This window comes from Zea mays, chromosome 9 (assembly GCF_902167145.1).
Source record: "Zea mays cultivar B73 chromosome 9, Zm-B73-REFERENCE-NAM-5.0, whole genome shotgun sequence".
In the NCBI taxonomy this organism is placed as follows: domain Eukaryota; kingdom Viridiplantae; phylum Streptophyta; class Magnoliopsida; order Poales; family Poaceae; genus Zea; species Zea mays.
Genome location: NC_050104.1, coordinates 11,794,022 through 11,816,365, shown reverse-complemented (window position 1 = coordinate 11,816,365; position 22,344 = coordinate 11,794,022). Strand labels below are relative to the sequence as shown.

Genomic DNA, 22,344 nt, shown 5'->3' with positions numbered 1-22,344 from the left:
ATATGGCCACATTGTGATGGCTGACAGAGAAAGTCTTGAGTATATTGTGGCTTTATGAGCGGAGTTTTTTTAGTACGGGTGACTAGAACCTAGAGTGCTACCCGTTGACAATCACTCATCATCAACCCGAACCACAAGGGACAAGTCAACCTTGTGTTCACATATTGTCATCGTGGCTGTTGAGCACCAAAACTAGCGGACAGACCACGCGCCCCGCGATCATATTAACTTGGATGATTATCCTTATCTTATACGTGGTTATCCATATAATCACGTGGGGTCTATTGGTTATCGCCTAGAAACAGGTTCAGACCCCATCCCCTATAAATATAAAGGGGTACAAGCGATTGAGAACCCCAGAACACATTCCAGTCGAACCTATCTATTTTATTTACCTTTCCTACCCTAGAAGTAGATGTAATATAACTTTAGTTGTAGTCTTCCGCATATCCACCTCCACCCCTATTCGACTCTACATTGTCTAGATCCATCTTGTGTGGCCTGCTGACCCCAAGACGATCCTATGATCTTATTCCTCCTGAGGGACAAGATCTACTTCGTCTACTTCACTCAGGATCTATTTCTCGAATTGATCTCTTAATTTCTAGGCGTCTACGTCGTCTGGGGACGTCCCAGGTGACCTGTTGACTCGGAGCACCCCTTCTCTCCCCAGGAGATAGGATCTAGGTCCTACGAGGAGAGGAAGACGACTCTACGCCATCGCGGACTGTTCACCCCATAACGCGGACTGTCCAAACAGCGCGCAGGAAAGAAGCCCCTTCTGCCGCCAGGTCACAGACCGTCCAGCCCGCCGAGAGCCACGGTCTCGCGGACCAAATCGACGCCAACAGTGGCGAATATGGCCACATTGTGATGGCTGACAGAGAAAGTCTTGAGGATATTGGGGCTTTATGAGCGGAGTTTTTTTTAGTATGGGTGACTAGAACCTAGAGTGCTACCCGTTGACAATCACTCATCTTCAACCCGAACTACAAGGGACAAGTCAACCTTGTGTTCGCATATTGTCATCGTGGTTGTTGAGCACCAAAACTAGCGGACAGACCGCGCGCCCTGCGATCATATTAACTCGGATGATTATCCTTATCTTATACGTGGTTATCCATCTAATCACGTGGGATCTATTGGTTTTCGCCTAGAAACAGGTTCAGACCCCATCCCCTATAAATATAAAGGGGTACAAGTGATTGAGAACCCCGAACACATTCCAATCGAACCTATCTACTTTATTTACCTTTCCTACCCTAGAAGTAGATGTAATATAACTTTAGTTGTAGTGTTCCGCATATCCACCTTCACCCCTATTCGATTCTACGTTGTCTAGATCCATCTTGTGTGGCCTGCTAACCCCAAGATGATCCTATGATCTTATTCCTCCTGAGGGGCAAGATCTACTTCGTCTACTTCACTCAGGATCTATTTCTCGAATTGATCTCTTAATTTCTAGGCAGTCTACGCCGTCTGGGGACGTCCCAGGTGACCTGTTGACTCGGAGCACCCCTTCTCTCCATAGGAGACATGATCTTGGTCCTACGAGGAGAAGAAGATGACTCTGCGTCGTCGCGAACCGTTCACATCATAACATGGACCGTCCAAACAGCACGCAGAAAGAAACCTCTTCTGCTGACAGGTCGCACACCGTCCAGCCCGCCCAGAGCCGTGGACCAAATAGACGCCAACAGTGACAAATATGGCCACATTGTGATGGCTGACAGAGAAAGTCTTGAGGATATTGGGGCTTTATGAGCGGAGTTTTTTTTTAGTACGGGTGACTAGAACACAAGGCCATCGATCACAGTCTGCACGGACACGGACTAGTTCTCGTCGCGTCGCGGGACCAAGATAACGCGGCTTCGCATTCAACCTCAATTTGTCAAGCAACTTGCATCTTTTAAAGTAGCCACGATGATGTTTTGTTTTCCTCTACCTATTTTTTAACCATTTTCGACACTGACAACGAGAATGAGGTCTTGGAATTTTGTCACTTCTGTTCCATAGATTGTGCCTGCGCGGGACCTCAGACTGTCAGCAACGTAGCAGGAGCTACCTGTTGCGTCGCCGCACATGGCGTCATTCACTTCCCCAGCCCGGAAGGCCAGACCCCACGAATTTTCAGTGTGACCACTTTGAACATCCCCGTCTCTGTTTCGCACATGCGGATCCGTTTGAACAGGACCGAGTTGGGGATTTTAGCCAAAGGACATCTCTTCGCTGCACTAGCTAGACAGTCATCAGTCAGTGAGTACTTTCGCTGGTGCTCAACAAGCGGCAAGCGCCCCGAACGCCAGGTGCACTGCACAGGCCTCCTACCAGATCGCCAACCGACAGCGACCACCCACCAACCCAGCAGGATCACTGGATATATATCATACTAACAACTCGAAATGAACAAAAAGGAAAGCTGACAATGCTAGTGGTTCAAAAAAAAAAGAGTACGTAGATCACACTCATATACGACGAGGTATAGATGTACATGAAACACAAAAACCCAAAGTGTAGCCTGAAGCCCGTTTTTGTGGTCATGTAAGAGTCTGACCTGGCCCACTTTATACGGGCCCGAGCGCAAAAATAAGCGAGTCAAGTTCGGACAGAAAAAAATGAATCATCCGTGCTCGTCCATCCCGGTCTGTTTAATGCTAGATCCATTTAGCCCGTTTTTTGGCTAGTTTTTTCTGTGCTCACCAGTTCCAGATCGGGCTGGACGGCCCGTTTGTACACGTATACGACGAGGCACTGAGACATGCATGTGAGAAAAGGTTTTAGAGAATGCGAAACATCTCCCTACACTGCAGTAGTCTCTGTCCGATTTGGAGGCCCGAAGACAGTTACGTAACAGACATGAGACGAGAGAATAGGTTCGAGTATTGCAGAAGAAACAATTAAAACGACAAAAGAATTGATACCGGTGGCGGCCGCATGTGATGGGATCCAACAGCAAGCGACAACCGCCCGTGCTCCGCCGCCTACAACTACCACGACGTTGCTTGCTCGCTATTTCCTGTACGCGTTGTGTGGCAAATGCGAGGCTTGCGGAGCACGGTGTTTCCGCGTAAAATTCCGTAGTTTCTGCTCAGTTGTGGGTAGTGGGTACGGTGGTGAATGGCATGGCAGTGTCCATAGATTTGGGTTGCTAACGATGTGTTTGGTTCGGTGTCAATGAAGGATGGGACAGGATCAACCCTGGATTGACCCTGTCCCTTATTTTTTGAGGGATGACCTCATCCACTATTTTGGATGAATATTTCTTGACCCTAACTCTGGACCTCCAAACCAAATATATATCAACTTAGAATGATTCCACTCTATCTCTCTTCATTCTTCCTCATCCATCCATCTAAACACTACCTAAGTGTCGTCGTCTCCCGGTAAAATCCCTCGATCGACCGAGCCTTACTGCCGCACAATGACACCGTGACAACTTGTCAGCATGAGCATGAGCCAACAAAAAGCCCCCCTGCTCGATGCATGCATGGATTCAGATTCAGGGCGTAGCCGCCGTCAGTTGCTAATAAAGAGCGCCCACAAGCCCCTACCTGTTGGAAGTCTTCTATGCCGAAGATCACTCGTTTTAGGAATATCTCTATTGATGGATGAAACAAATCTTCTGACGGGAAGGCGTGCAGTGAAGCTTCGCACATTCGTGCGAGTGAAAGAATATTAGCCAAAGCCAATAGCTTTGGCCAGTGGCAGACGCCGGACAAAACTGTAGGTGAGGCCATATAGTAAGATGCAAATCACTAGATTAGACTATTAGATAAAAATAGTTTCATAATAATAATATTTACGGTGGTTCAGTGATAATACAAAAAGTGTTTTAAAATGACATGAATATAAAAAAACCTTTTTGGTCATCCTAAATGGGAGTTGGAGAGGGTAAAGAGGCATGTCAACGGTGGCGGTGTGCTGGGGCAGAGCGACTGCTTCGGCGCATCAGTGTGGTGTGTCCCGCGTCAGTGAGTCCAACGTGAAACGGTAACGGTGAGGTGACAATAGGCGAGGGCTAGTGAGGGCAAGCGGGGGTTAGCGAGGGCAGGCAATGCGGTGGTACATGGCGGCGGTAGCCATTGCCGCGTTGCAACGACACAATGAGACCCAATGAGATATTGAGCACAGGTGGTGTCATGGTGCCAAGGCAAAATCCTACCGATAACCTACCCATCTAAGGGTGCGAACTACGAGGCAAGGTAGCGGCACTGCGTGCAACGCAAGATCCTGATGAGGCTTTATTTGGGTACTCTAGTATTCATCTCATTCCACATGTATTGAGGTGGATTGGTGTGTAAATTAGTTTAACTTACACTCAAATACACCTCAATACATGTGGATTGGGGTGAATACTAGAGTACCCAGACAAAGCATGAGACGACAAGCTGACAAGTGACGAGGAGGTAAGGTGACGCTGGTAGCGGGCAAGTTAGGTCACCCAACTGATCATTTGATGACCAAAGGAGCGAGCGAACCGTGAGTGAGCTAGCGCTAGAGGAAGGAATCAAACAGTTCAATTGCGGAGTGGGCTGAGCGGTGGAGCATCGAGAAAAAATAGATCAAAGCCTAGTTTTTATTAAATTTGATCCAACTTACTATATAAAAATGATTATTTTATTGTATATCTAAACCAGGTATAAAAGATTACAAAAATTGAGGTGCGGCCATCGCCCCCATTGCCCCACCCCTTGACACGCCCTTGGCTTCGGCGGCAGCAGAGAGGCTTTAGGTGCAAGCCAAAGGAGAAGGCGACAGAGGCTTGAACCCGTGCAACCGAAGATGAAGAAAATACGCTACTGCCCTAATGGAATTTGTAAACAGTAAAAGGCACAATTGTAATCCTGTATTAGGTCATTTCGTCTCCCCTATAAATAAATGAACAGTATCCCGCATAAAGTACCTTTAGCAGGTGCTACAGCTTCGTATAGTTTAGCCTCCGAACACCTTCGTGCTAGCTTTCATCAAGAAGCTGAAGATATGATTGTAAACTTGTATGAGAAGAGAAATAAAATATTAAGGCACATGAGATGAGTTCTCATATTTTTTATCATACTTCGTGTATTCCATTCGATTATACGCAACCTTTGTCATTGAGTTGTTATTCCGAAGAGATAACACTTCAAGGACGAAGGCCTATACTTTTTAACATCATATTGTCTTATTTTTAATTCCATGCAGCAATTGAAAACAAGTCACCAACATCGCCGGTCATGGCGGTCGCCAGCGCCCAGATCACGACGTCGACTAGAGCGACATCAGCAGGGGCACCCTTGCCGCGAACACCACGGTGAACAGTGGAGAGCGCCCAGACCGCCACCTTCACCCTCCTCCTGTCCGCGGGCGCCGCTGCGCGCTCGAACCCGCGGAGGGAACACAAGAGCGGCACCAGCGCGGCGTAGGCAAGCGAGCCTGGCTCGCCCCACGACCCGTAGGGGGCGACCACGACGGAGGTGCACCGTGCACGTGAGGAGCTATATACCGCCTGATTGGTGCACCGTTCGCCCGTAACCAGCTCGTATGTAGAAGGTTATTTAGGGCGTACGAGGGGATGCAACCAAATAACTACAAAATAACTTATGTTGCGTCCTGATTACACATCTTTCATATGCAGATAACTAAACATATGCTCCGATAAAGTCAAACACACGTGGTCGCTCCGGATAAGAATATGCAGGCAACCAATTAATCATATAGTGATAATATCTTTACTTGGATCGGTTAGGCAGAGCGATATATTGCACCGACGGACCTGCAGTGATTCTTGTACTGCTGCGGGCTGCGGGCTGCGGGCTGCGGAGTGATAGGTGCACTGCCCACTTGTTATTTGCTAGTTGTTGTTGGGTGCCGACTGCCGAGGAGCGTAGGGCTTGCAAAAATTCAAGTCAACGTGCGCTGCTGGCTCATATCATACGAGCTAGAGCTTCCCACATCTAGCTCCTCACTACTCTCCGTCGCCTTCCTCGCTGATCTGCTGCAATACCCACGGGCGGCGGAGATATATGGACATCATCAAGACGGCGTCAGAAACCAGCATGCCCATGGCCTGAGCGCCTCCGCTGCCATGACAAAACGACAGGTCCGTCTGCGCTCCCTATATATCTCCATTGTTGCAAAGCGTTGTTCTCTTGCAATTTGCAAAGCTGCTCTAGGTCGACTACTGTTTGTTCTGTCCTGGTAGTGGTAGCTGGCATCCCCAGCTCGGCCATTGTGTCCCAGATGCTAGAGCTTTTGCTGGTTAATTCACTTCTGCCCCTTTTGCTTACCTTGTTTTGTGAGTCCTTAGCTAGCTAGAGCGATTTCTGGCTTAGACCTGAATTCTCGCTAGAAAAGCTGTGTAAACTTTGTGGGTATATAGATAGATACACTCATTTGAGGATTGAAGCTTTCTCGCCTGCTACGGGCATACATTTGTCTTCGTTTGTTTGGGGATAAATTTGCCTTCTACGGTGCTACCTAGCTCGTCTCGCTGAATTAATTTGGTTGCGCCTGCTGATGAAAGCACTCGGATCTGGAGTGTAGGTTTGGCCGTTTCAGCCTCCCCCTAGGAAAAGAGTTCTTGTTCTAATGTTCTAGGGTCTTTGAAGGCAAAGATATAATGATTCGGGGAAAAAAGAACGAAAAAGAAGAAGAAACATTTTTTTGCCTGTCAAGAAGAAACCGAATTCAACTGACGATCCCAGTTATAGTCCATTCATATGACGGAACAGTTTGGAAAGTTTGAAGTTTATCACCACCACACAATCAGAAAAGAAATTTGGAGTACATCACTTTTGACGTCGATCCAGCACTAAACACTAGAGTTACAAGTATTCTCGTCCGTGCTAATCTGGCGGCGAGGGTAAGGACCGTCCGACCATATCCAGGTGTCAAATATGGTGCTCAACAATCATATTGGAGTCGTCGAAGGGAATACAACAACTGACCTTCACACATGTACAAAGTTCACTTGGTAGTTAATGATGACCACTGAAAATCTCGCCCCAAAACATGGCTAATAATTTAACTGGTCGCTTGCTGGTGGGTACATATAAGTGCCATGCACTCCAGTACTAGTTACTGTAGATTTTAATACATATCACATTATTACTACATAGTAGTCTATGTCATTCTCTTAGGAACTTTTTAAGTCTGTGTCTTGGCTGCTGGTAAGGTCTTAGCTGGCTTATCTTCTGCTCCTTCCGTCTCAATTTATAATTTATTTCACTTTTTTATCAAATTTGATCAACTTGTCTTATTCAATTTTTTGAAAAAAAAAAATTAAAAATTTGAAGACATATTTAAATTTTATGATATGTTAAATGATGATTTTTTTAATAAAACGAGTCGGTTAGGATAAAAAATCAAATGAATTATAAATTGGAATGGAGATATCTATTTTCTTTTCTATTGCATCCTAATGTAAATCTGACGTGGCATCCTATATAGCCCACTTACATCTTACATTATTTCCGACAATACTACCGAAACATACTAACCAGCCATTTTGACGGTACACAAATAGGGCCTGTACATCATCCTCTCTTGTGTTGTTACCTTAGACGAACTTGTGGGTCGGCTACCACTAGAAAACAGTTTTATGTCTGTGTTGGATACTAATTTCTACATGCGGTTTTGGTTATCGAGGGCACGTAACTATGAAGCGGTCGGCTCAACTCAGTAACAGCTAGCGTGCGAAAACACCGTTGCACTGGCTTTTCTTTTAAAAAAAACGCCTCTACAAATCGTGCATTTCACTGGCGGGTTTTCCGTGTGGCAGAAAATCGGGCTAGAGAAGGCTATTATATAGATTTTCTGAAAATTTGTATGGGTGGTTTTCTTAACTCAACCATCACCATAAATTAATTTCCACTGGACAGAACCATTTTTATTGGCAAAGCCATTTTTATACTTATTCTTAGTGCTGCCAGTTCCGTGAAATATAAATAGATTACCAGTCGTCTCTATAAATCTTCATGGCACTAGTACTGTAGTATGCACCGACAGCTGAGGCTTCGTTTGAGAACACCAACACTGGCCGGTTTCGGCGGGACGGGCGGAACACAGATAAAAAGACACATCCTCGTTGTCTGCGCGTTTGGAAGGACTCCATGCAGGTTTCCTTACCCCGCGCACCACCGGTTTGGACAGGGATAGGGTTCCACTCCTTTGACCATCGGTTTTGTGTGCCCCCCACCGTCCTACGCCTATCTCTCTCGTCCTCACCTCTACTCACCGCCGCCACCCTCCAATGGATAGGGATAGGGCTCCTTCAACCATAGGACAGGGATAGGGCTCCACCGCCGCCACCCTCACCTACCGCCCTCACCCAGCACATCTCGGAGCACCACAACATGTCAGGGGCAACACACCACATCTCAGAGCATCTCCTAGATCCACACTCTGGTGATTCCTGAAAGTCGCCTAGAGGGGGGTGAATAGGGCGAATCTGAAATTTACAAACTTAATCACAACTACAAGCCGGGTTAGCGTTAGAAATATAAACGAGTCCGAGAGAGGGTGTGAAAACAAATCTCAAGCGAATAAAGAGTGAGACACAAGGATTTGTTTTACCGAGGTTCGGTTCTTGAAAACCTACTCCCCGTTGAGGTGGTCACAAAGACCGGGTCTCTTTCAACTCTTTCCCTCTCTCAAACGGTCACCTAGACCGAGTGAGCTTCTCTTCTCAATCAATCGGAACACAAAGTTCCCGCAAGGACCACCACACAATTGGTGTCTCTTGCCTCGCTTATAAATGAGTTTGATCGCAAGAAGAATGAGAAAGAAAAGAAGCAATCCAAGCGCAAGAGCTCAAATGAACACAACAAATCACTCTCTCTAATCACTAAAGCTTTGTGTGGAGTTGGGAGAGGATTTGATCTCTTTGGTGTGTCTTGTATTGAATGCTAGCTCTTGTAATGTAGTTGGAAGGTGGAAAACTTGGATGACTTGAATGTGGGGGTGGTTGGGATATTTATAGCCCCAACCACCACAAAGTGGTCGTTGGAAGGCTGCAGTCGCATGGTGCACCGGACACTGTCCGGTGCGTCAGCCACGTCAGACCGTTGGGGTTCGACCGTTGGAGCTCTGTCTTGTGGGTCCGCATGGCTGTCCGGTGGTGCACCGGACAGGACTTGTAGGCTGTCCGGTGTGCCACCCGCGCGTGCTCTGCTCCTCTGCGCGCGCAGGCGCGCATTTAATGTGTTGAAGTCGACCGTTGCGCGTGAAGTAGTCGTTGCTCCACTGTCACACCGGACAGTCCGGTGAATTTTAGCGGAGCGGATTCCCGAAGCTGGCGAGTTCAGAGTCGCTCTCCCTTGGGGCACCGGACACTGTCCGGTGGTGCACCAGACAGTCCGGTGAATTATAGCGGGGCGCCTCTGAGAATTCCCGAAGGTGAGGAGTTTAGCTTGGAGTCCCCTGGTGCACCGGACACTATCCGGTGCGCCAGACCAGGGTGCCTTTCGGGTTGCCTTTTGCTCTCTTGTTTGAACCCTTTTCTTGGTCTTTTTATTGGCTTATTGTGAACCTTTGGCACTTGTAGAACTTATAGACTAGAGCAAAATAGTTAGTCCAATTATTTGTGTTGGGCAATTCAACCACCAAAATTAATTAGGAAATAGGTGTAAGCCTAATTCCCTTTCAATCTCCCCCTTTTTGGTGATTGATGCCAACACAAACCAAAGCAAATATAGAAGTGCATAATTGAACTAGTTTGCATAATTGTAAGTGCAAAGGTTACTTAGAATTGAGCCAATATAAATTCATAAGATATGCATGGATTGTTTCTTTATATTTTCATCATTTTGGACCACGCTTGCACCACTTATTTTGTTTTTGCAAATTCTTTTGTAAATTCTTTTCAAAGTTCTTTTGAAAATAGTCAAAGGTAAATGAATAAGATTTTGAGAAGCGTTTTTAAGATTTGAAATTTTCTCCCCCTGTTTCAAATACTTTTCCTTTGACTTAACAAAACTCCCCCTTGATAAAATCCTCCTCTTAGTGTTTAAGAGGGTTTTGATGTTAATTTTGAAGAGGGTATACCAATTTGAAATTATATCACAAATAAGATATCAATTTGAAAAAACTTCTTTAAAACCAAATTGAAAGACTAAAATTTTTGAAATTGGTGGTGGTGCGGTCCTTTTGCTTTGGGCTCATGCTCTCTCCCCCTTTGGCATAAATCGCCAAAAACGGAATCATTAGAGCCCTTGAATTACTTTATCCCCTTTGGCAAATAAAACATGTGAGTGAAGATTATACCAAAGATGGAGAGATGCTCAGAGCGATGGCGAAGGGTGAGTTATGGAGTGGAAGCCTTTGTTTTCGCCGAAGACTCCAATTCCCTTTCAATACATCTATGACTTGTTTTGAAATTCACTTGAAAACACATTAGTCATAGCACATGAAAGAGATATGATCAAAGGTATATAAATGAGCTATGTGTGCAACACATCAAAAGAAATTCCTAGAATCAAGAATATTTAGCTCATGCCTAAGTTTGTTAAAGGTTTGTTCATCAAGTGGTTTGGTAAAGATATCGGCTAATTGATCTTTAGTGTTAATATACGCAATCTCGATATCTCCCTTTTATTGGTGAACCCTTAAGAAATGATACCGAATGGCTATGTGTTTAGTGTGGCTATGCTCAACGGGATTATCCGCCATGCGGATTGCACTCTCATTATCACATAGAAGAGGAACTTTGGTTAATTTGTAACCATAGTCCCTAAGGGTTTGCCTCATCCAAAGTAGTTGCGCGCAACAATGACCTGCGGCAATATACTCGGCTTCGGCGGTAGAAAGAGCTACAGAATTTTGCTTCTTTGAAGCCCAAGACACCAAGGATCTTCCCAAGAACTGGCAAGTTCCCGATGTGCTCTTTTTATTAATCTTACACCCCTCCCAATCGGCATCCGAATAACCAATTAAATCAAAAGTGGATCCCCTAGGATACCAAAGCCCAAACTTAGGAGTATGAACTAAATATCTCAAGATTCGTTTTACGGCCGTAAGGTGAGCTTCCTTAGGGTCGGCTTGGAATCTTGCACACATGCATATGGAAAGCATAATATCCGGTCGAGATGCACATAGATAGAGTAAAGAGTCTATCATTGACCGGTATACCTTTTGATCGACAGATTTACCTCTCGTGTCGAGGTCGAGATGCCCATTGGTTCCCATGGGTGCCTTGATGGGCCTGGCATCCTTCATCCCAAACTTGTTTAGAATGTCTTGAATATACTTCGTTTGGCTAATGAAGGTGCCCTCTTAGAGTTGCTTCACTTGAAATCCTAAGAAGTACTTCAACTCCCCCATCATTGACATCTCGAATTTTTGTGTCATGATCCTACTAAATTCCTCACAAGTAGATTTGTTAGTAGACCCAAATATAATATCATCAACATAGATTTGGCATACGAACAAATCATTGTCAAGAGTTTTAGTAAATAAAGTAGGATCGACCTTTCCGACTTTGAAACCATTAGTGATAAGGAAATCTCTAAGGCATTCATACCATGCTCTTGGGGCTTGCTTGAGCCCATAAAGCGCCTTAGAGAGTTTACAGACGTGGTTAGGATACTCACTATCTTCAAAGCCGGGAGGTTGCTCAACATAGACCTCTTCCATGATTGGTCCATTGAGGAAGGCACTTTTCACGTCCATTTGGTAAAGCTTAAAGCCATGGTAAGTAGCATAGGCAAGTAATATGCGAATTGATTCAAGCCTAGCTACGGGTGCATAGGTTTCACCGAAATCCAAACCTTCGACTTGTGAATATCCTTTAGCCACAAGTCGAGCTTTGTTCCTTGTCACCACACCATGCTCATCTTGCTTGTTGCGGAAGACCCACTTGGTTCCTACAACATTTTGATTAGGACGTGGAACTAAATGCCATACCTCATTCCTAGTGAAATTGTTGAGCTCCTCTTGCATCGCCACCACCCAATCCGAATCTTGTAGTGCTTCCTCTACCTTGTGTGGCTCAATAGAGGAAACAAAAGAGTAATGCTCACAAAAATGTGCAACACGAGATCTGGTGGTTACCCCCTTATGAATGTCGCCGAGGATGGTGTCGACGGGGTGATCTCGTTGGATTGCTTGGTGGACTCTTGGGTGTGGCGGCCTTGGTTCTTCATCCTCCTTGTCTTGATCATTTGCATCTCCCCCTTGATCATTATCGTCATCTTGAGGTGGCTCATTTCTTTGATCTTCTCCTTCATCAACTTGAGCCTCATCCTCATTTTGAGTTGGTGGAGATGCTTGCGTGGAGGAGGATGGTTGATCTTGTGCATTAGGAGGCTCTTCGGATTTCTTAGGACACACATCCCCAATGGACATGTTCCTTAGCGCGATGCATGGAGCCTCTTCATCACCTATCTCATCAAGATCAACTTGCTCTACTTGAGAGCCGTTAGTCTCATCAAACACAACGTCACAAGAAACTTCAACTAGCCCTGAGGACTTGTTAAAGACTCTATATGCCCTTGTGTTTGAATCATATCCTAGTAAAAAGCCTTCTACAGTCTTAGGAGCAAATTTAGATTTTCTACCTCTTTTACCAAGAATAAAGCATTTGCTACCAAAGACTCTAAAATATGAAATATTGGGCTTTTTACCGGTTAGGAGTTCGTATGATGTCTTCTTGAGGATTCGGTGTAGATACAACTGGTTGATGGCGTAGCAAGCGGTGTTGACCGCCTCGGCCCAAAACTGATCCGAAGTCTTGTACTCATCAAGCATGGTTCTTGCCATGTCCAATAGAGTTATATTCTTCCTCTCCACTACACCATTTTGTTGTGGCGTGTAGGGAGAAGAGAACTCATGCTTGATTCCCTCCTCCTCAAGGAAGCCTTCGATTTGTGAGTTCTTGAACTCCGTCCCGTTGTCGCTTCTAATTTTCTTGATCCTTAAGTCGAACTCATTTTGAGCCCGTCTCAAGAATCCCTTTAAGGTTTCTTGGGTATGAGATTTTTCCTGCAAAAAGAACACCCAAGTGAAGCGAGAATAATCATCCACAATAACTAGACAGTACTTACTCCCGCCGATGCTTATGTAAGCTATCGGGTCGAATAGATCCATGTGTAGGAGCTCGAGTGGCCTGTCAGTCGTCATGATATTCTTATGTGGATGATGAACACCAACTTGCTTTCCTGCCTGACATGCGCTACAAATCCTGTCTTTCTCAAAATGAACATTTGTTAGTCCCAAAATGTGTTCTCCCTTTAGAAGTTTGTGAAGATTCTTCATTCCAACATGTGCTAATCGGCGATGCCAGAGCCAGCCCATGTTAGTCTTAGCAATTAAGCAAGTGTCGAGTTCAGCTCTATCAAAATCTACTAAGTATAGCTGACCCTCTAACACTCCTTTAAATGCTATTGAATCATCACTCCTTCTAAAGACAGTAACACCTACATCTGTGAAAAGACAGTTGTAGCCCATTTTGCATAATTGAGATACGGAAAGCAAATGGTAGTCTAACAAATCTACAAGAAAAACATTGGAAATGGAATGGTCAGGAGATATAGCTATTTTACCCAAACCTTTGACCAAACCTTGGTTTCCATCCCCAAATGTGATAGCTTGTTGGGGCTCTTGGTTTTTCTCATAGGAGGAGAACATCTTCTTCTCCCCTGTCATATGGTTTGTGCAACCGCTGTCGATTATCCAACTTGAGCCCCCGGATGCATAAACCTACAAAACAAGTTTAGTTCTTTGTTTTAGGTACCCAAACTGTTTTGGGTCCTTTGGCATTAGATACAAGAACTTTGGGTACCCAAACACAAGTTTTTGATCCCTTGTGTTTGCCCCCAACAATCTTGGCAACTACCTTGCCGGATTTGTTAGTTAACACATAAGATGCATCAAAAGTTTTAAATGAAATGTTATGATCATTTGATGCATTAGGAGTTTTCTTCTTAGGCAATTTAGCACGGGTTGATTGCCTAGAGCTAGATGTCTCACCCTTATACATAAAAGCATGATTAGGGCCAGAGTGAGACTTTCTAGAATGAATTCTCCTAATTTTACTCTCAGGGTAACCGGCAGGGTACAAAATGTAACCCTCGTTATCCTGAGGCATGGGAGCTTTGCCCTTAACAAAGTTGGACAATCTTTTAGGAGGGGCACTAAGTTTGACATTGTCTCCCTTTTGGTAGCCAATGACATCCTTGATGCCGGGGCGTCTCCCACTATTGAGCATGCTTCTAGTAAATTTAAATTTTTCATTTTCTAAGTCATGCTCATTGATCTTAGCATTAAGTTGAGCTATGTGATCATTTTGTTCTTTAATTAAAGCTAGGTGATCATGGATAGCATCAACATTAATGTCTCTACATCTAGTACAAATGGAAGTATGCTCAACGGTAGATGTAGAGGGTTTGCAAGATTTTAATTCAACAACCTTAGCATGTAATATATCATTTTCACTTCTAAGGTTTGAAATAGTAACATTGCAAACATCAAGATCTTTAGCCTTAGCAATCAATTTTTCATTATCCTTCCTAAGGCTAGCAAGAGAAATGTTTAATTCTTCAATCTTAGCAAGCAAACCAATGTTATCATCTCTAAGATTGGGAATTGAAACATCACAAGCATTTGAATCAACCTTAGCAATTAAATTAGCATTTTCATTTCTAAGGTTGGCAATAGTATCATGGCAAGTGCTTAGCTCACTAGACAATTTTTCACATTTTTCTACTTCTAGAGTATAAGCATTTTTCACCTTAACATGCTTCTTATTTTCTTTAATTAAGAAGTCCTCTTGAGAGTCCAAGAGATCATCCTTTTCATGAATAGCACTAATTAATTCATTCAACTTTTCTTTTTGTTGCATGTTAAGGTTGGCAAAAAGGGTGCGCAAATTATCCTCCTCATCACTAGCATTATCCTCATCACTAGAGGTTTCATATTTAGTGGAGGACTTTGATTTTACCTTCTTCCTTTTGTCGTCTTTTGCCATGAGGCACTTGTGGCCGACGTTGGGGAAGAGGAGTCCCTTGGTGACGGCGATGTTGACGGCGTCCTCGTCGGAGGAGGAGTCGGTGGAGCTCTCGTCGGAGTCCCACTCCCGGCAAACATGGGCATCGCCGCCCTTCTTCTTGTAGTACCTCTTCTCCTTTCTTCTCCCCTTCTTGTCATCGCCCCTGTCACTATCACTAGATAATGGACATTTAGCAATGAAATGACCGGGCTTACCACATTTGTAGCAAACTTTCTTGGAGCGGGATTTGTAGTCCTTCCCCCTCCTTTGCTTGAGGATTTGGCGAAAGCTCTTGATGATGAGCGCCATTTCCTCGCTGTCGAGCTTGGAGGCGTCGATGGGTTGTCTACTTGATGTAGACTCATCCTTCTTCTCCTCCGTCGCTTTGAATGCGACCGGTTGTGCTTCGGACATGGAGGGGCCATCAAGCTCGTTGATCTTCTTTGAGCCTTTGATCATCAATTCAAAGCTCACCAAATTCCCGATTACTTCCTCGGGAGTCATTAGTGTATAGCTAGGATTACCACGAATTAATTGAACTTGAGTAGGGTTAAGGAAAACAAGTGATCTTAGAATAACCTTAACCATTTCGTGGTCATCCCATTTTTTGCTCCCGAGGTTGCGCACTTGGTTCACCAAGGTTTTGAGCCGGTTGTACATGTCTTGTGGCTCCTCCCCTTGGCGAAGTCGGAAGCGACCGAGCTCCCCCTCGATTGTCTCCCGCTTGGTGATCTTGGTCACCTCGTCTCCTTCGTGCGCGGTCTTTAGCGTGTCCCAAATCTCCTTAGCACTTTTCAACCCTTGCACCTTGTTATACTCCTCTCGACTTAGAGAGGCGAGGAGTATAGTTGTGGCTTGGGAGTTGAAGTGTTGGATTTGGGCCACTTCGTCCTCATCATAATCTTCATCCCCTACAAATGGTACCTATACACCAAACTCAACAACATCCCATATACTTTTGTGGAGTAAGGTTAGGTGAAATCACATCAAGTCACTCCACCTAGCATAATCTTCACCATCAAACGTTGGTGGTTTGCCTAATGGGACGGAAAAGTAATGGCGTATGTTTAGAAATGCGGGGATAGCGTAGGGGGATCTTACTAAACTTCTTGCGCTCATGGCGCTTAGAAGTTACGGACGGCGTGTCGGAGCCGGAGGTGGATGGCGACGAGGAGTCGGTCTCGTAGTAGACCACCTTCCTCATCTTCTTCTTCTTGTCACCGCTCCGACGTGACTTGTGTGAAGGGGATTCCTTTTCCTTCCCCTTCCCTTTGTTGTAGGACTCTCCCGATGGAGCTTTCTCGTGGCTTGTAGCGGGCTTCTCGCCGGTCACCATCTCCTTCTTGGCGTGATCTCCCGACATCACTTCGAGCGGTTAGGCTCTAATGAAGTACCGAGCTCTGATACCAATTGAAAGTCTCCTAGAGGGGGGGTGAATAGGGCGAATCTGAAATTTACAAACTTAATCACAACTACAAGCCGGGTTAGCGTTAGAAATATAAACGAGTCCGAGAGAGGGCGTGAAAACAAATCTCAAGCGAATAAAGAGTGAGACACAAGGATTTGTTTTACCGAGGTTCGGTTCTTGTAAACCTACTCCCCGTTGAGGTGGTCACAAAGACAGGGTCTCTTTCAACCCTTTCCCTCTCTCAAACGGTCACCTAGACCGAGTGAGCTTCTCTTCTCAATCAATCGGAACACAAAGTTCCCGCAAGGACCACCACACAATTGGTGTCTCTTGCCTCGCTTACAAATGAGTTTGATCGCAAGAAGAATGAGAAAGAAAAGAAGCAATCCAAGCGCAAGAGCTCAAATGAACACAACAAATCACTCTCTCTAATCACTAAAGCTTTGTGTGGAGTTGGGAGAGGATTTGATCTCTTTGGTGTGTCTTGTATTGAATGCTAGCTCTTGTAATGTAGTTGGAAGGTGGAAAACTTGGATGACTTGAATGTGCGGGTGGTTGGGGTATTTATAGCCCCAACCACCACAAAGTGGCCGTTGGAAGGCTGCAGTCGCATGGCGCACCGGACAGTCCTGATGGTTAGGAAGTTGAGTTTAGGAATTATGTTGTGGTAAAGTTGCATTTTCTGTAGCAAAGTTGAGTTTAGGAAGTCCTGATGGTTTTACCTTGGCAAGTACCTTGCTACTAGTTTTTATTTATTTATGTGTAGTCTGGATATATCAATTGAGAGGCTGAAGGGACAGGGTATAACAACTAAGAAATCCTCTCAAACCTGAAGGTATATTAGATGCTGTTGGTGGTATATTAGTTGTTGCTCATATAAAAGTTCCACTTCATTTTCATTTCTATGTTTGAATTAGCGTTTCTTGTGTTCGAATTATATATCTGAACGTTGAGCTGGTCATGATAATTATATATATCTCTATATAATAGATAATGAGTTCCTGGGAGGAGGCTGCTAGACAATTTCTTTTAGACCAGGAAGAAGATGATGATGAACTCTTCTTTATAAATGTCCCTACTGTTCTCGCGGCCATGCAAGAAGAGAAAAGGGCAGTCCATACTTCTTCTCTTACCGGCGCTATGAAGATTAAGGAAGTTCTAGAAGGGCATGAAATTTGGAGCAAAGTTGAGTTTAGGATGGAGCCAAATATTTTCAGAGCGATAGTAGCTTTTCTTAGAGCCGTGGATCTTCTACGTGACACACGAGGTGTTATTGTTGAAGAACAGTTTGGCATGTTTATGTACATGATCTCGCATAATGCTACTAATCAAGATTTGCAAAAATGGTTTCAACACAGTGGTGAAACCATTCACAGGAAGATAAATGAAGTCTTTGATATAATTCCAGCCTTGACAAGTAGGTTTGTAAAGCTTCCAAGTTCAGTACAGACTCACATCAAAATTGCAACTGACTCTCGTTTCATGCCTTTTTTCCAGGTAGACATAAAACCCAAGAATTTCTAATTCCTTCTTAGGTTTGTGTGCCTCTAATTGTCTCTTTCCGAACATGCAGAATTGCATTGGTGCCATAGACGGTACTCATATTCCTATCACTATTTCAGAAGACAAGGTTGCTCCATACAGAAATAGGAAAGGGTCTTTATCCCATAATGTTATGGTAGCTTGAGATTTTAATCTAAACTTTACCTTCATTTCGTGTGGATGGGAAGGATCCACATCAGATGCCGGGGTTCTTTGTTCAGCACTTGACAGAGGATTCCATGTGCCAGAAGGAAAGTTTTATCTTGTCGATGGTGGATATGCAAATACACCATCATTCATTACCCCTTATCGAGGAGTTCAGTACCACTTAAGCGAGTTTAGGAGTCGACGTTTCTATGCCAACTACAAAGAGCTCTTTAACCATCGCCACGCAATCCTTCGGAACCATATAGAGAGGGCTATAGGTGTCTTGAAGAAGAGGTTTCCTATTATAAAAGTCAGAACTTTCTATCCTATTCAGTCTCAGGTTAAGATTCCAGCGGCAGCAGCTGTCTTTCATAATGTAATTAAACAGCATAATGGCTAGGAAGGGTGGCTAGATCACCTCCCAAGCAACATTGAACCGTCTCAATATGTCGATGTCCCGGAGGGAGAAATCAACTACCCTACCGGCTCGGAGTCTGTTGATGGAAACATTTTAAGGGATGACATTGCGATGCAGATGTGGGTTGCACACAATGTTTAGTTGATGTGATAGCACTTGTATCGTTATTTATGTACTTGATGCACCTAATATTTGTATCTTATTTATGTACTTCTTGCACACAATTTAATTTTTATGTGTAATTTAAAATAGTAATGGCAAATGAAGCATCTAGGGTGAACTGGAACTTCTTATATGAGAAGGGTTTAATTGAAGTATTAACTGAGCACAAGGTTGATGTCCGATTTAAGGGACAGAATGGTTGGACCTCAGATGGTTGGAGAAGCATCACTTGTAAGTTCAATGAGAAATTCCCCTCAGCACATTTCACAAAGCAACAACTTCAAGACAAGGAGAAAGATTTGAAAGCAAGCTACAAGGCCATAAGCAACGCAAAGAATGAGAGTGGTATAGGATGGAATGAGACTATGGGGATTATATTAGCTAAACCAGATTTGTGGGAGAAGTGTGCACGTGTAAGTTATTCTCTCTCTTTTGATAAAGTAGTATCATTCCAAAACATGCCTTCGTACTAAATATATGTTGTATTCAACAGAAATTCCCCAAATTAAAGAAGCATCGCAAGAATGGGTTTCCTCTATTTAAGAGCTGTGAGGCCTTGTATGAAGGTAAAGTCATATATCTTTCCGACTTCTACTAAACTGATATGAGTTTTTAAGGAGAAACACTTTGACTTTTTTTATAGGGAGCATTGCTAGAGGTGACATGAGTTTCATTTCTACTGAACCGATGCTACATGTAGCATCTGTTGATGAACCAGTGCTACATGTACCACGAGCAGGCAACGAGATCAATGTTGCTGGACCAAGTGTGGGCAGTGAGACTAATGTTGCTGGACTAACTTTGGATCGAGAGGCTTGTGAAGTTCAGTCACCACCTTCTGGTATGTGAGTACATGGAAGCGGAAAAAAGTGGAAGAAAAGTCAAGTTGCAAGTGTTTTGGATGACTATTTGGAGCACAAGAAGAACCAAACAGATAAGACTATGGAGGCGTTCCTTGAGAAGAAGACTCGTGGAGAGGAGTCTATGGATAGGTGTATCCGCATATTTGAAGCTATGGAGGACTTGACAGATGAGGAGAAGGCCATTGCAGCAGAGGTGTTTGAGAATGAATTGAATCGAGAGACGTTTCTGAAGCTAACAATTCACAACGTGCGGCTGATTTGGCTTCGGAGGAAGATAAGGTGTGTGTGTATGTATATATGCCCTTCCATCCTCTCTAAAAACATTTGTAAAGTCTAAACAAAAACTTATGTGTTTACTTGCCTTCTAATTTTAGTAGGATTACATCTACTTGAGAAATGGACAAGGTGTGACTAATGGCTTCGGTGCAAAATATAGGTATTGCCTCTCACCTTTCTAAACCCATGGTAAAAGAAAAAAAATACTTGTTAGTTGGTTCACTGCTAGCTAGAAATAAACTTAGGTATACTTGAGAGATGGATTTAGAAAGGTGATGACTTTCATTCTCAAGTTGGTTCAGATTCTATTGTAGATTCTGCTGCACTTTGTTCTTATGGATGCATGGAAAGAATACTAATTATTAAACTGATTATGCACCTTGTAGGGTGAGTTAACTTCGCAGAGTCAGAGTTGTGGTGTGTCGTCTTTTTTTATTGCTCTTCATTTTTCATTAATTTTATGCCAATTTTCTGTGCATATCCATAGGGAAGGGAGCCATCTAGAAGAAGCCGCCAGCCATGTCTCATGAACTACATCCTCTTGTGTCTGAACCCAGTCTCTTGTATCTACTTGTAGTCAACTTGTCATCATGCTCTGTTTTGAGAAAACTGATCCACTGAAACGTTTGGACGGTCTGCTCTACTTGTAGTCTACAGTTTTAAATTACTATTTTAAAACTGATCCTACTGAATTTTTACGTTTGGCTTACATATTTTAAACGTTTTAAATTACTCACGTTTTACTAATTTTAAAATATGTCGATTAGTTACTGAATTTTTATTGAATTACTCTCGGTTGGCTTGTATCTGTTTTTGTTCAGCGAAAACTGATCCAGTCAAAATGCTTGTATCGGTTTGCTTTTGGTGCACAAGCCAAACAGTTTCCAAATGGCCACGGGGCACCCAAAACCCACCGGACACCACAGACCCTGCCGGTGCTAAATGACCAAGGTCACTTGATACCGTATTTCCCAAACGAGCCCTGAAGGTGGGTGGAGCAGAGGCCAAGCCGGACTTTTTTTAGGGTCAGCTAGTCCTGATGATTTTCTCAATATCTAATAGAAAAACAATGTTAATAGCAAGAGTTATATAGTGAAGGTTTAATAGATAATCAGTATTTGCTAGCTTCGCCGCTGGGTGGTGGAGGTTGCACGCGGGAGCTACCGGGGCAGCATCGCCGTGTCAGGGAGCTCCACCCACGGGAGTCGTCTGGGCGGCAGCACCACCGCGTCGATCCGGCCGGGGAGGAAGCTTCCTCGTCGAGCTAGGTTCAAATCCTCGATCCGGGGAGGGAGGAAGCTTCCTCGTCGAGCTAGGTTCAAATCCAAGGCACGCTTCCTCGTCGTTCGCTTTCTGCGGCGAACTTCCTTTTTTATTTCTCACTCACGTAAGCGATCCACGTCACATACTCCGATCCAGGGTTGGCCGTTACCGCTACGTGGCACCACACAATGACACAACCAACCGGAACGGAACGGAAACTCGGTCTAGCGCGGTAGCGCCCACATCCCCTCTCCCTCTCTCTGGCTCTCTCACTCATGTCTATATATACCTTTATGGTCGACGCTTTAACCGCATTCAGCTTCGTCAACCTGTGTCTCTGGCGGCCCTCACCTTCCTGGACCCGCAGCCCGCTGCGGGCAGTACCATGGCGTCCGCTGAAGCCCCACTGCTCCACATCGCGGCCGAGGTTTTGCCGCTATTAGCTTCGGCGGCAGTCCTCTTCCTCGCCGTCGCAATCACCTACGGCCATCTGACGGTGATGGGTCGCCACGTCGCCGCCGTCCCCGTGGCCGGCGCGGGCAACGCGCGGCGCTCGGTCTCGGGGCTTCTCATCTTCGTGCTATGCGTCTCCGCCGGCACGCTCGAGCTCATCGTGTTCGGGACGACGAAGGCCGCCGGTGGTGGTGCGGCGGATCACGGTGCGCAGGCTCGCGCGCTCGGCCTGCCTGATGATCCCCCCGCGTTGCTTGCCGCGGCGACGGGCACGTTCTTTTCGGGGATGACGCTGATCATCGTCGCGCACCGCCGCGCCGGCGGCGGCGAGGGTGGTGGCGGTGGTGCCGTCGTCGCCGGAGACGGGCCGATCCAGGAGCTCCTGCGCCTCCTCATCACCAAGGTCGCGGCTGGAGCGGCGGCGGCGCTAGTCGGCCTGATGGTCATGGCTCTCACCCTCTACAGAGCTAAGTAAGTTCACCGGCTGCCTAGCCGTGCCGTACCGTAGGCCCTCACCGGCTGAACTACCTCACCGGCAGAACTACCTCACCGGCTGCCTAGCCGTGCGCCCTCGCATCCGCCCCCGTAGGCCCGTACCGTAGCCGTAGGTAGGTGTCGGCATCGGCACCGTAGCAGCCCCGTACGTTCCTCCGCCTCACTTGCCGCCTCGGTGACTCGGTGTGCCCTGCCGTGCGCCTGCGCCCGTGCCTCCTCCCCGGCCAGCTCGCCCTTGACCCCGTCCCTCTTATGGTTATGGGCACGCTTCCGTCTAGACCCCGCTTTCCGTCCAGCTCCGACGATCTCTAGCTTTAAATTTGTCCGGCCGCGCACCGACCAGCCCGCGCGGAGC

The 22,344-nt window shown here is 45.3% G+C and overlaps 1 pseudogene; it reads left to right on the top strand.

Annotated features, from left to right (window-relative positions):
* Positions 1–5,815: 5,815 nt before the first annotated feature.
* LOC103637929 (uncharacterized) lies at positions 5,816–20,408 on the top strand (annotated as a pseudogene).
* The last annotated feature ends 1,936 nt before the right edge of the window (positions 20,409–22,344 follow it).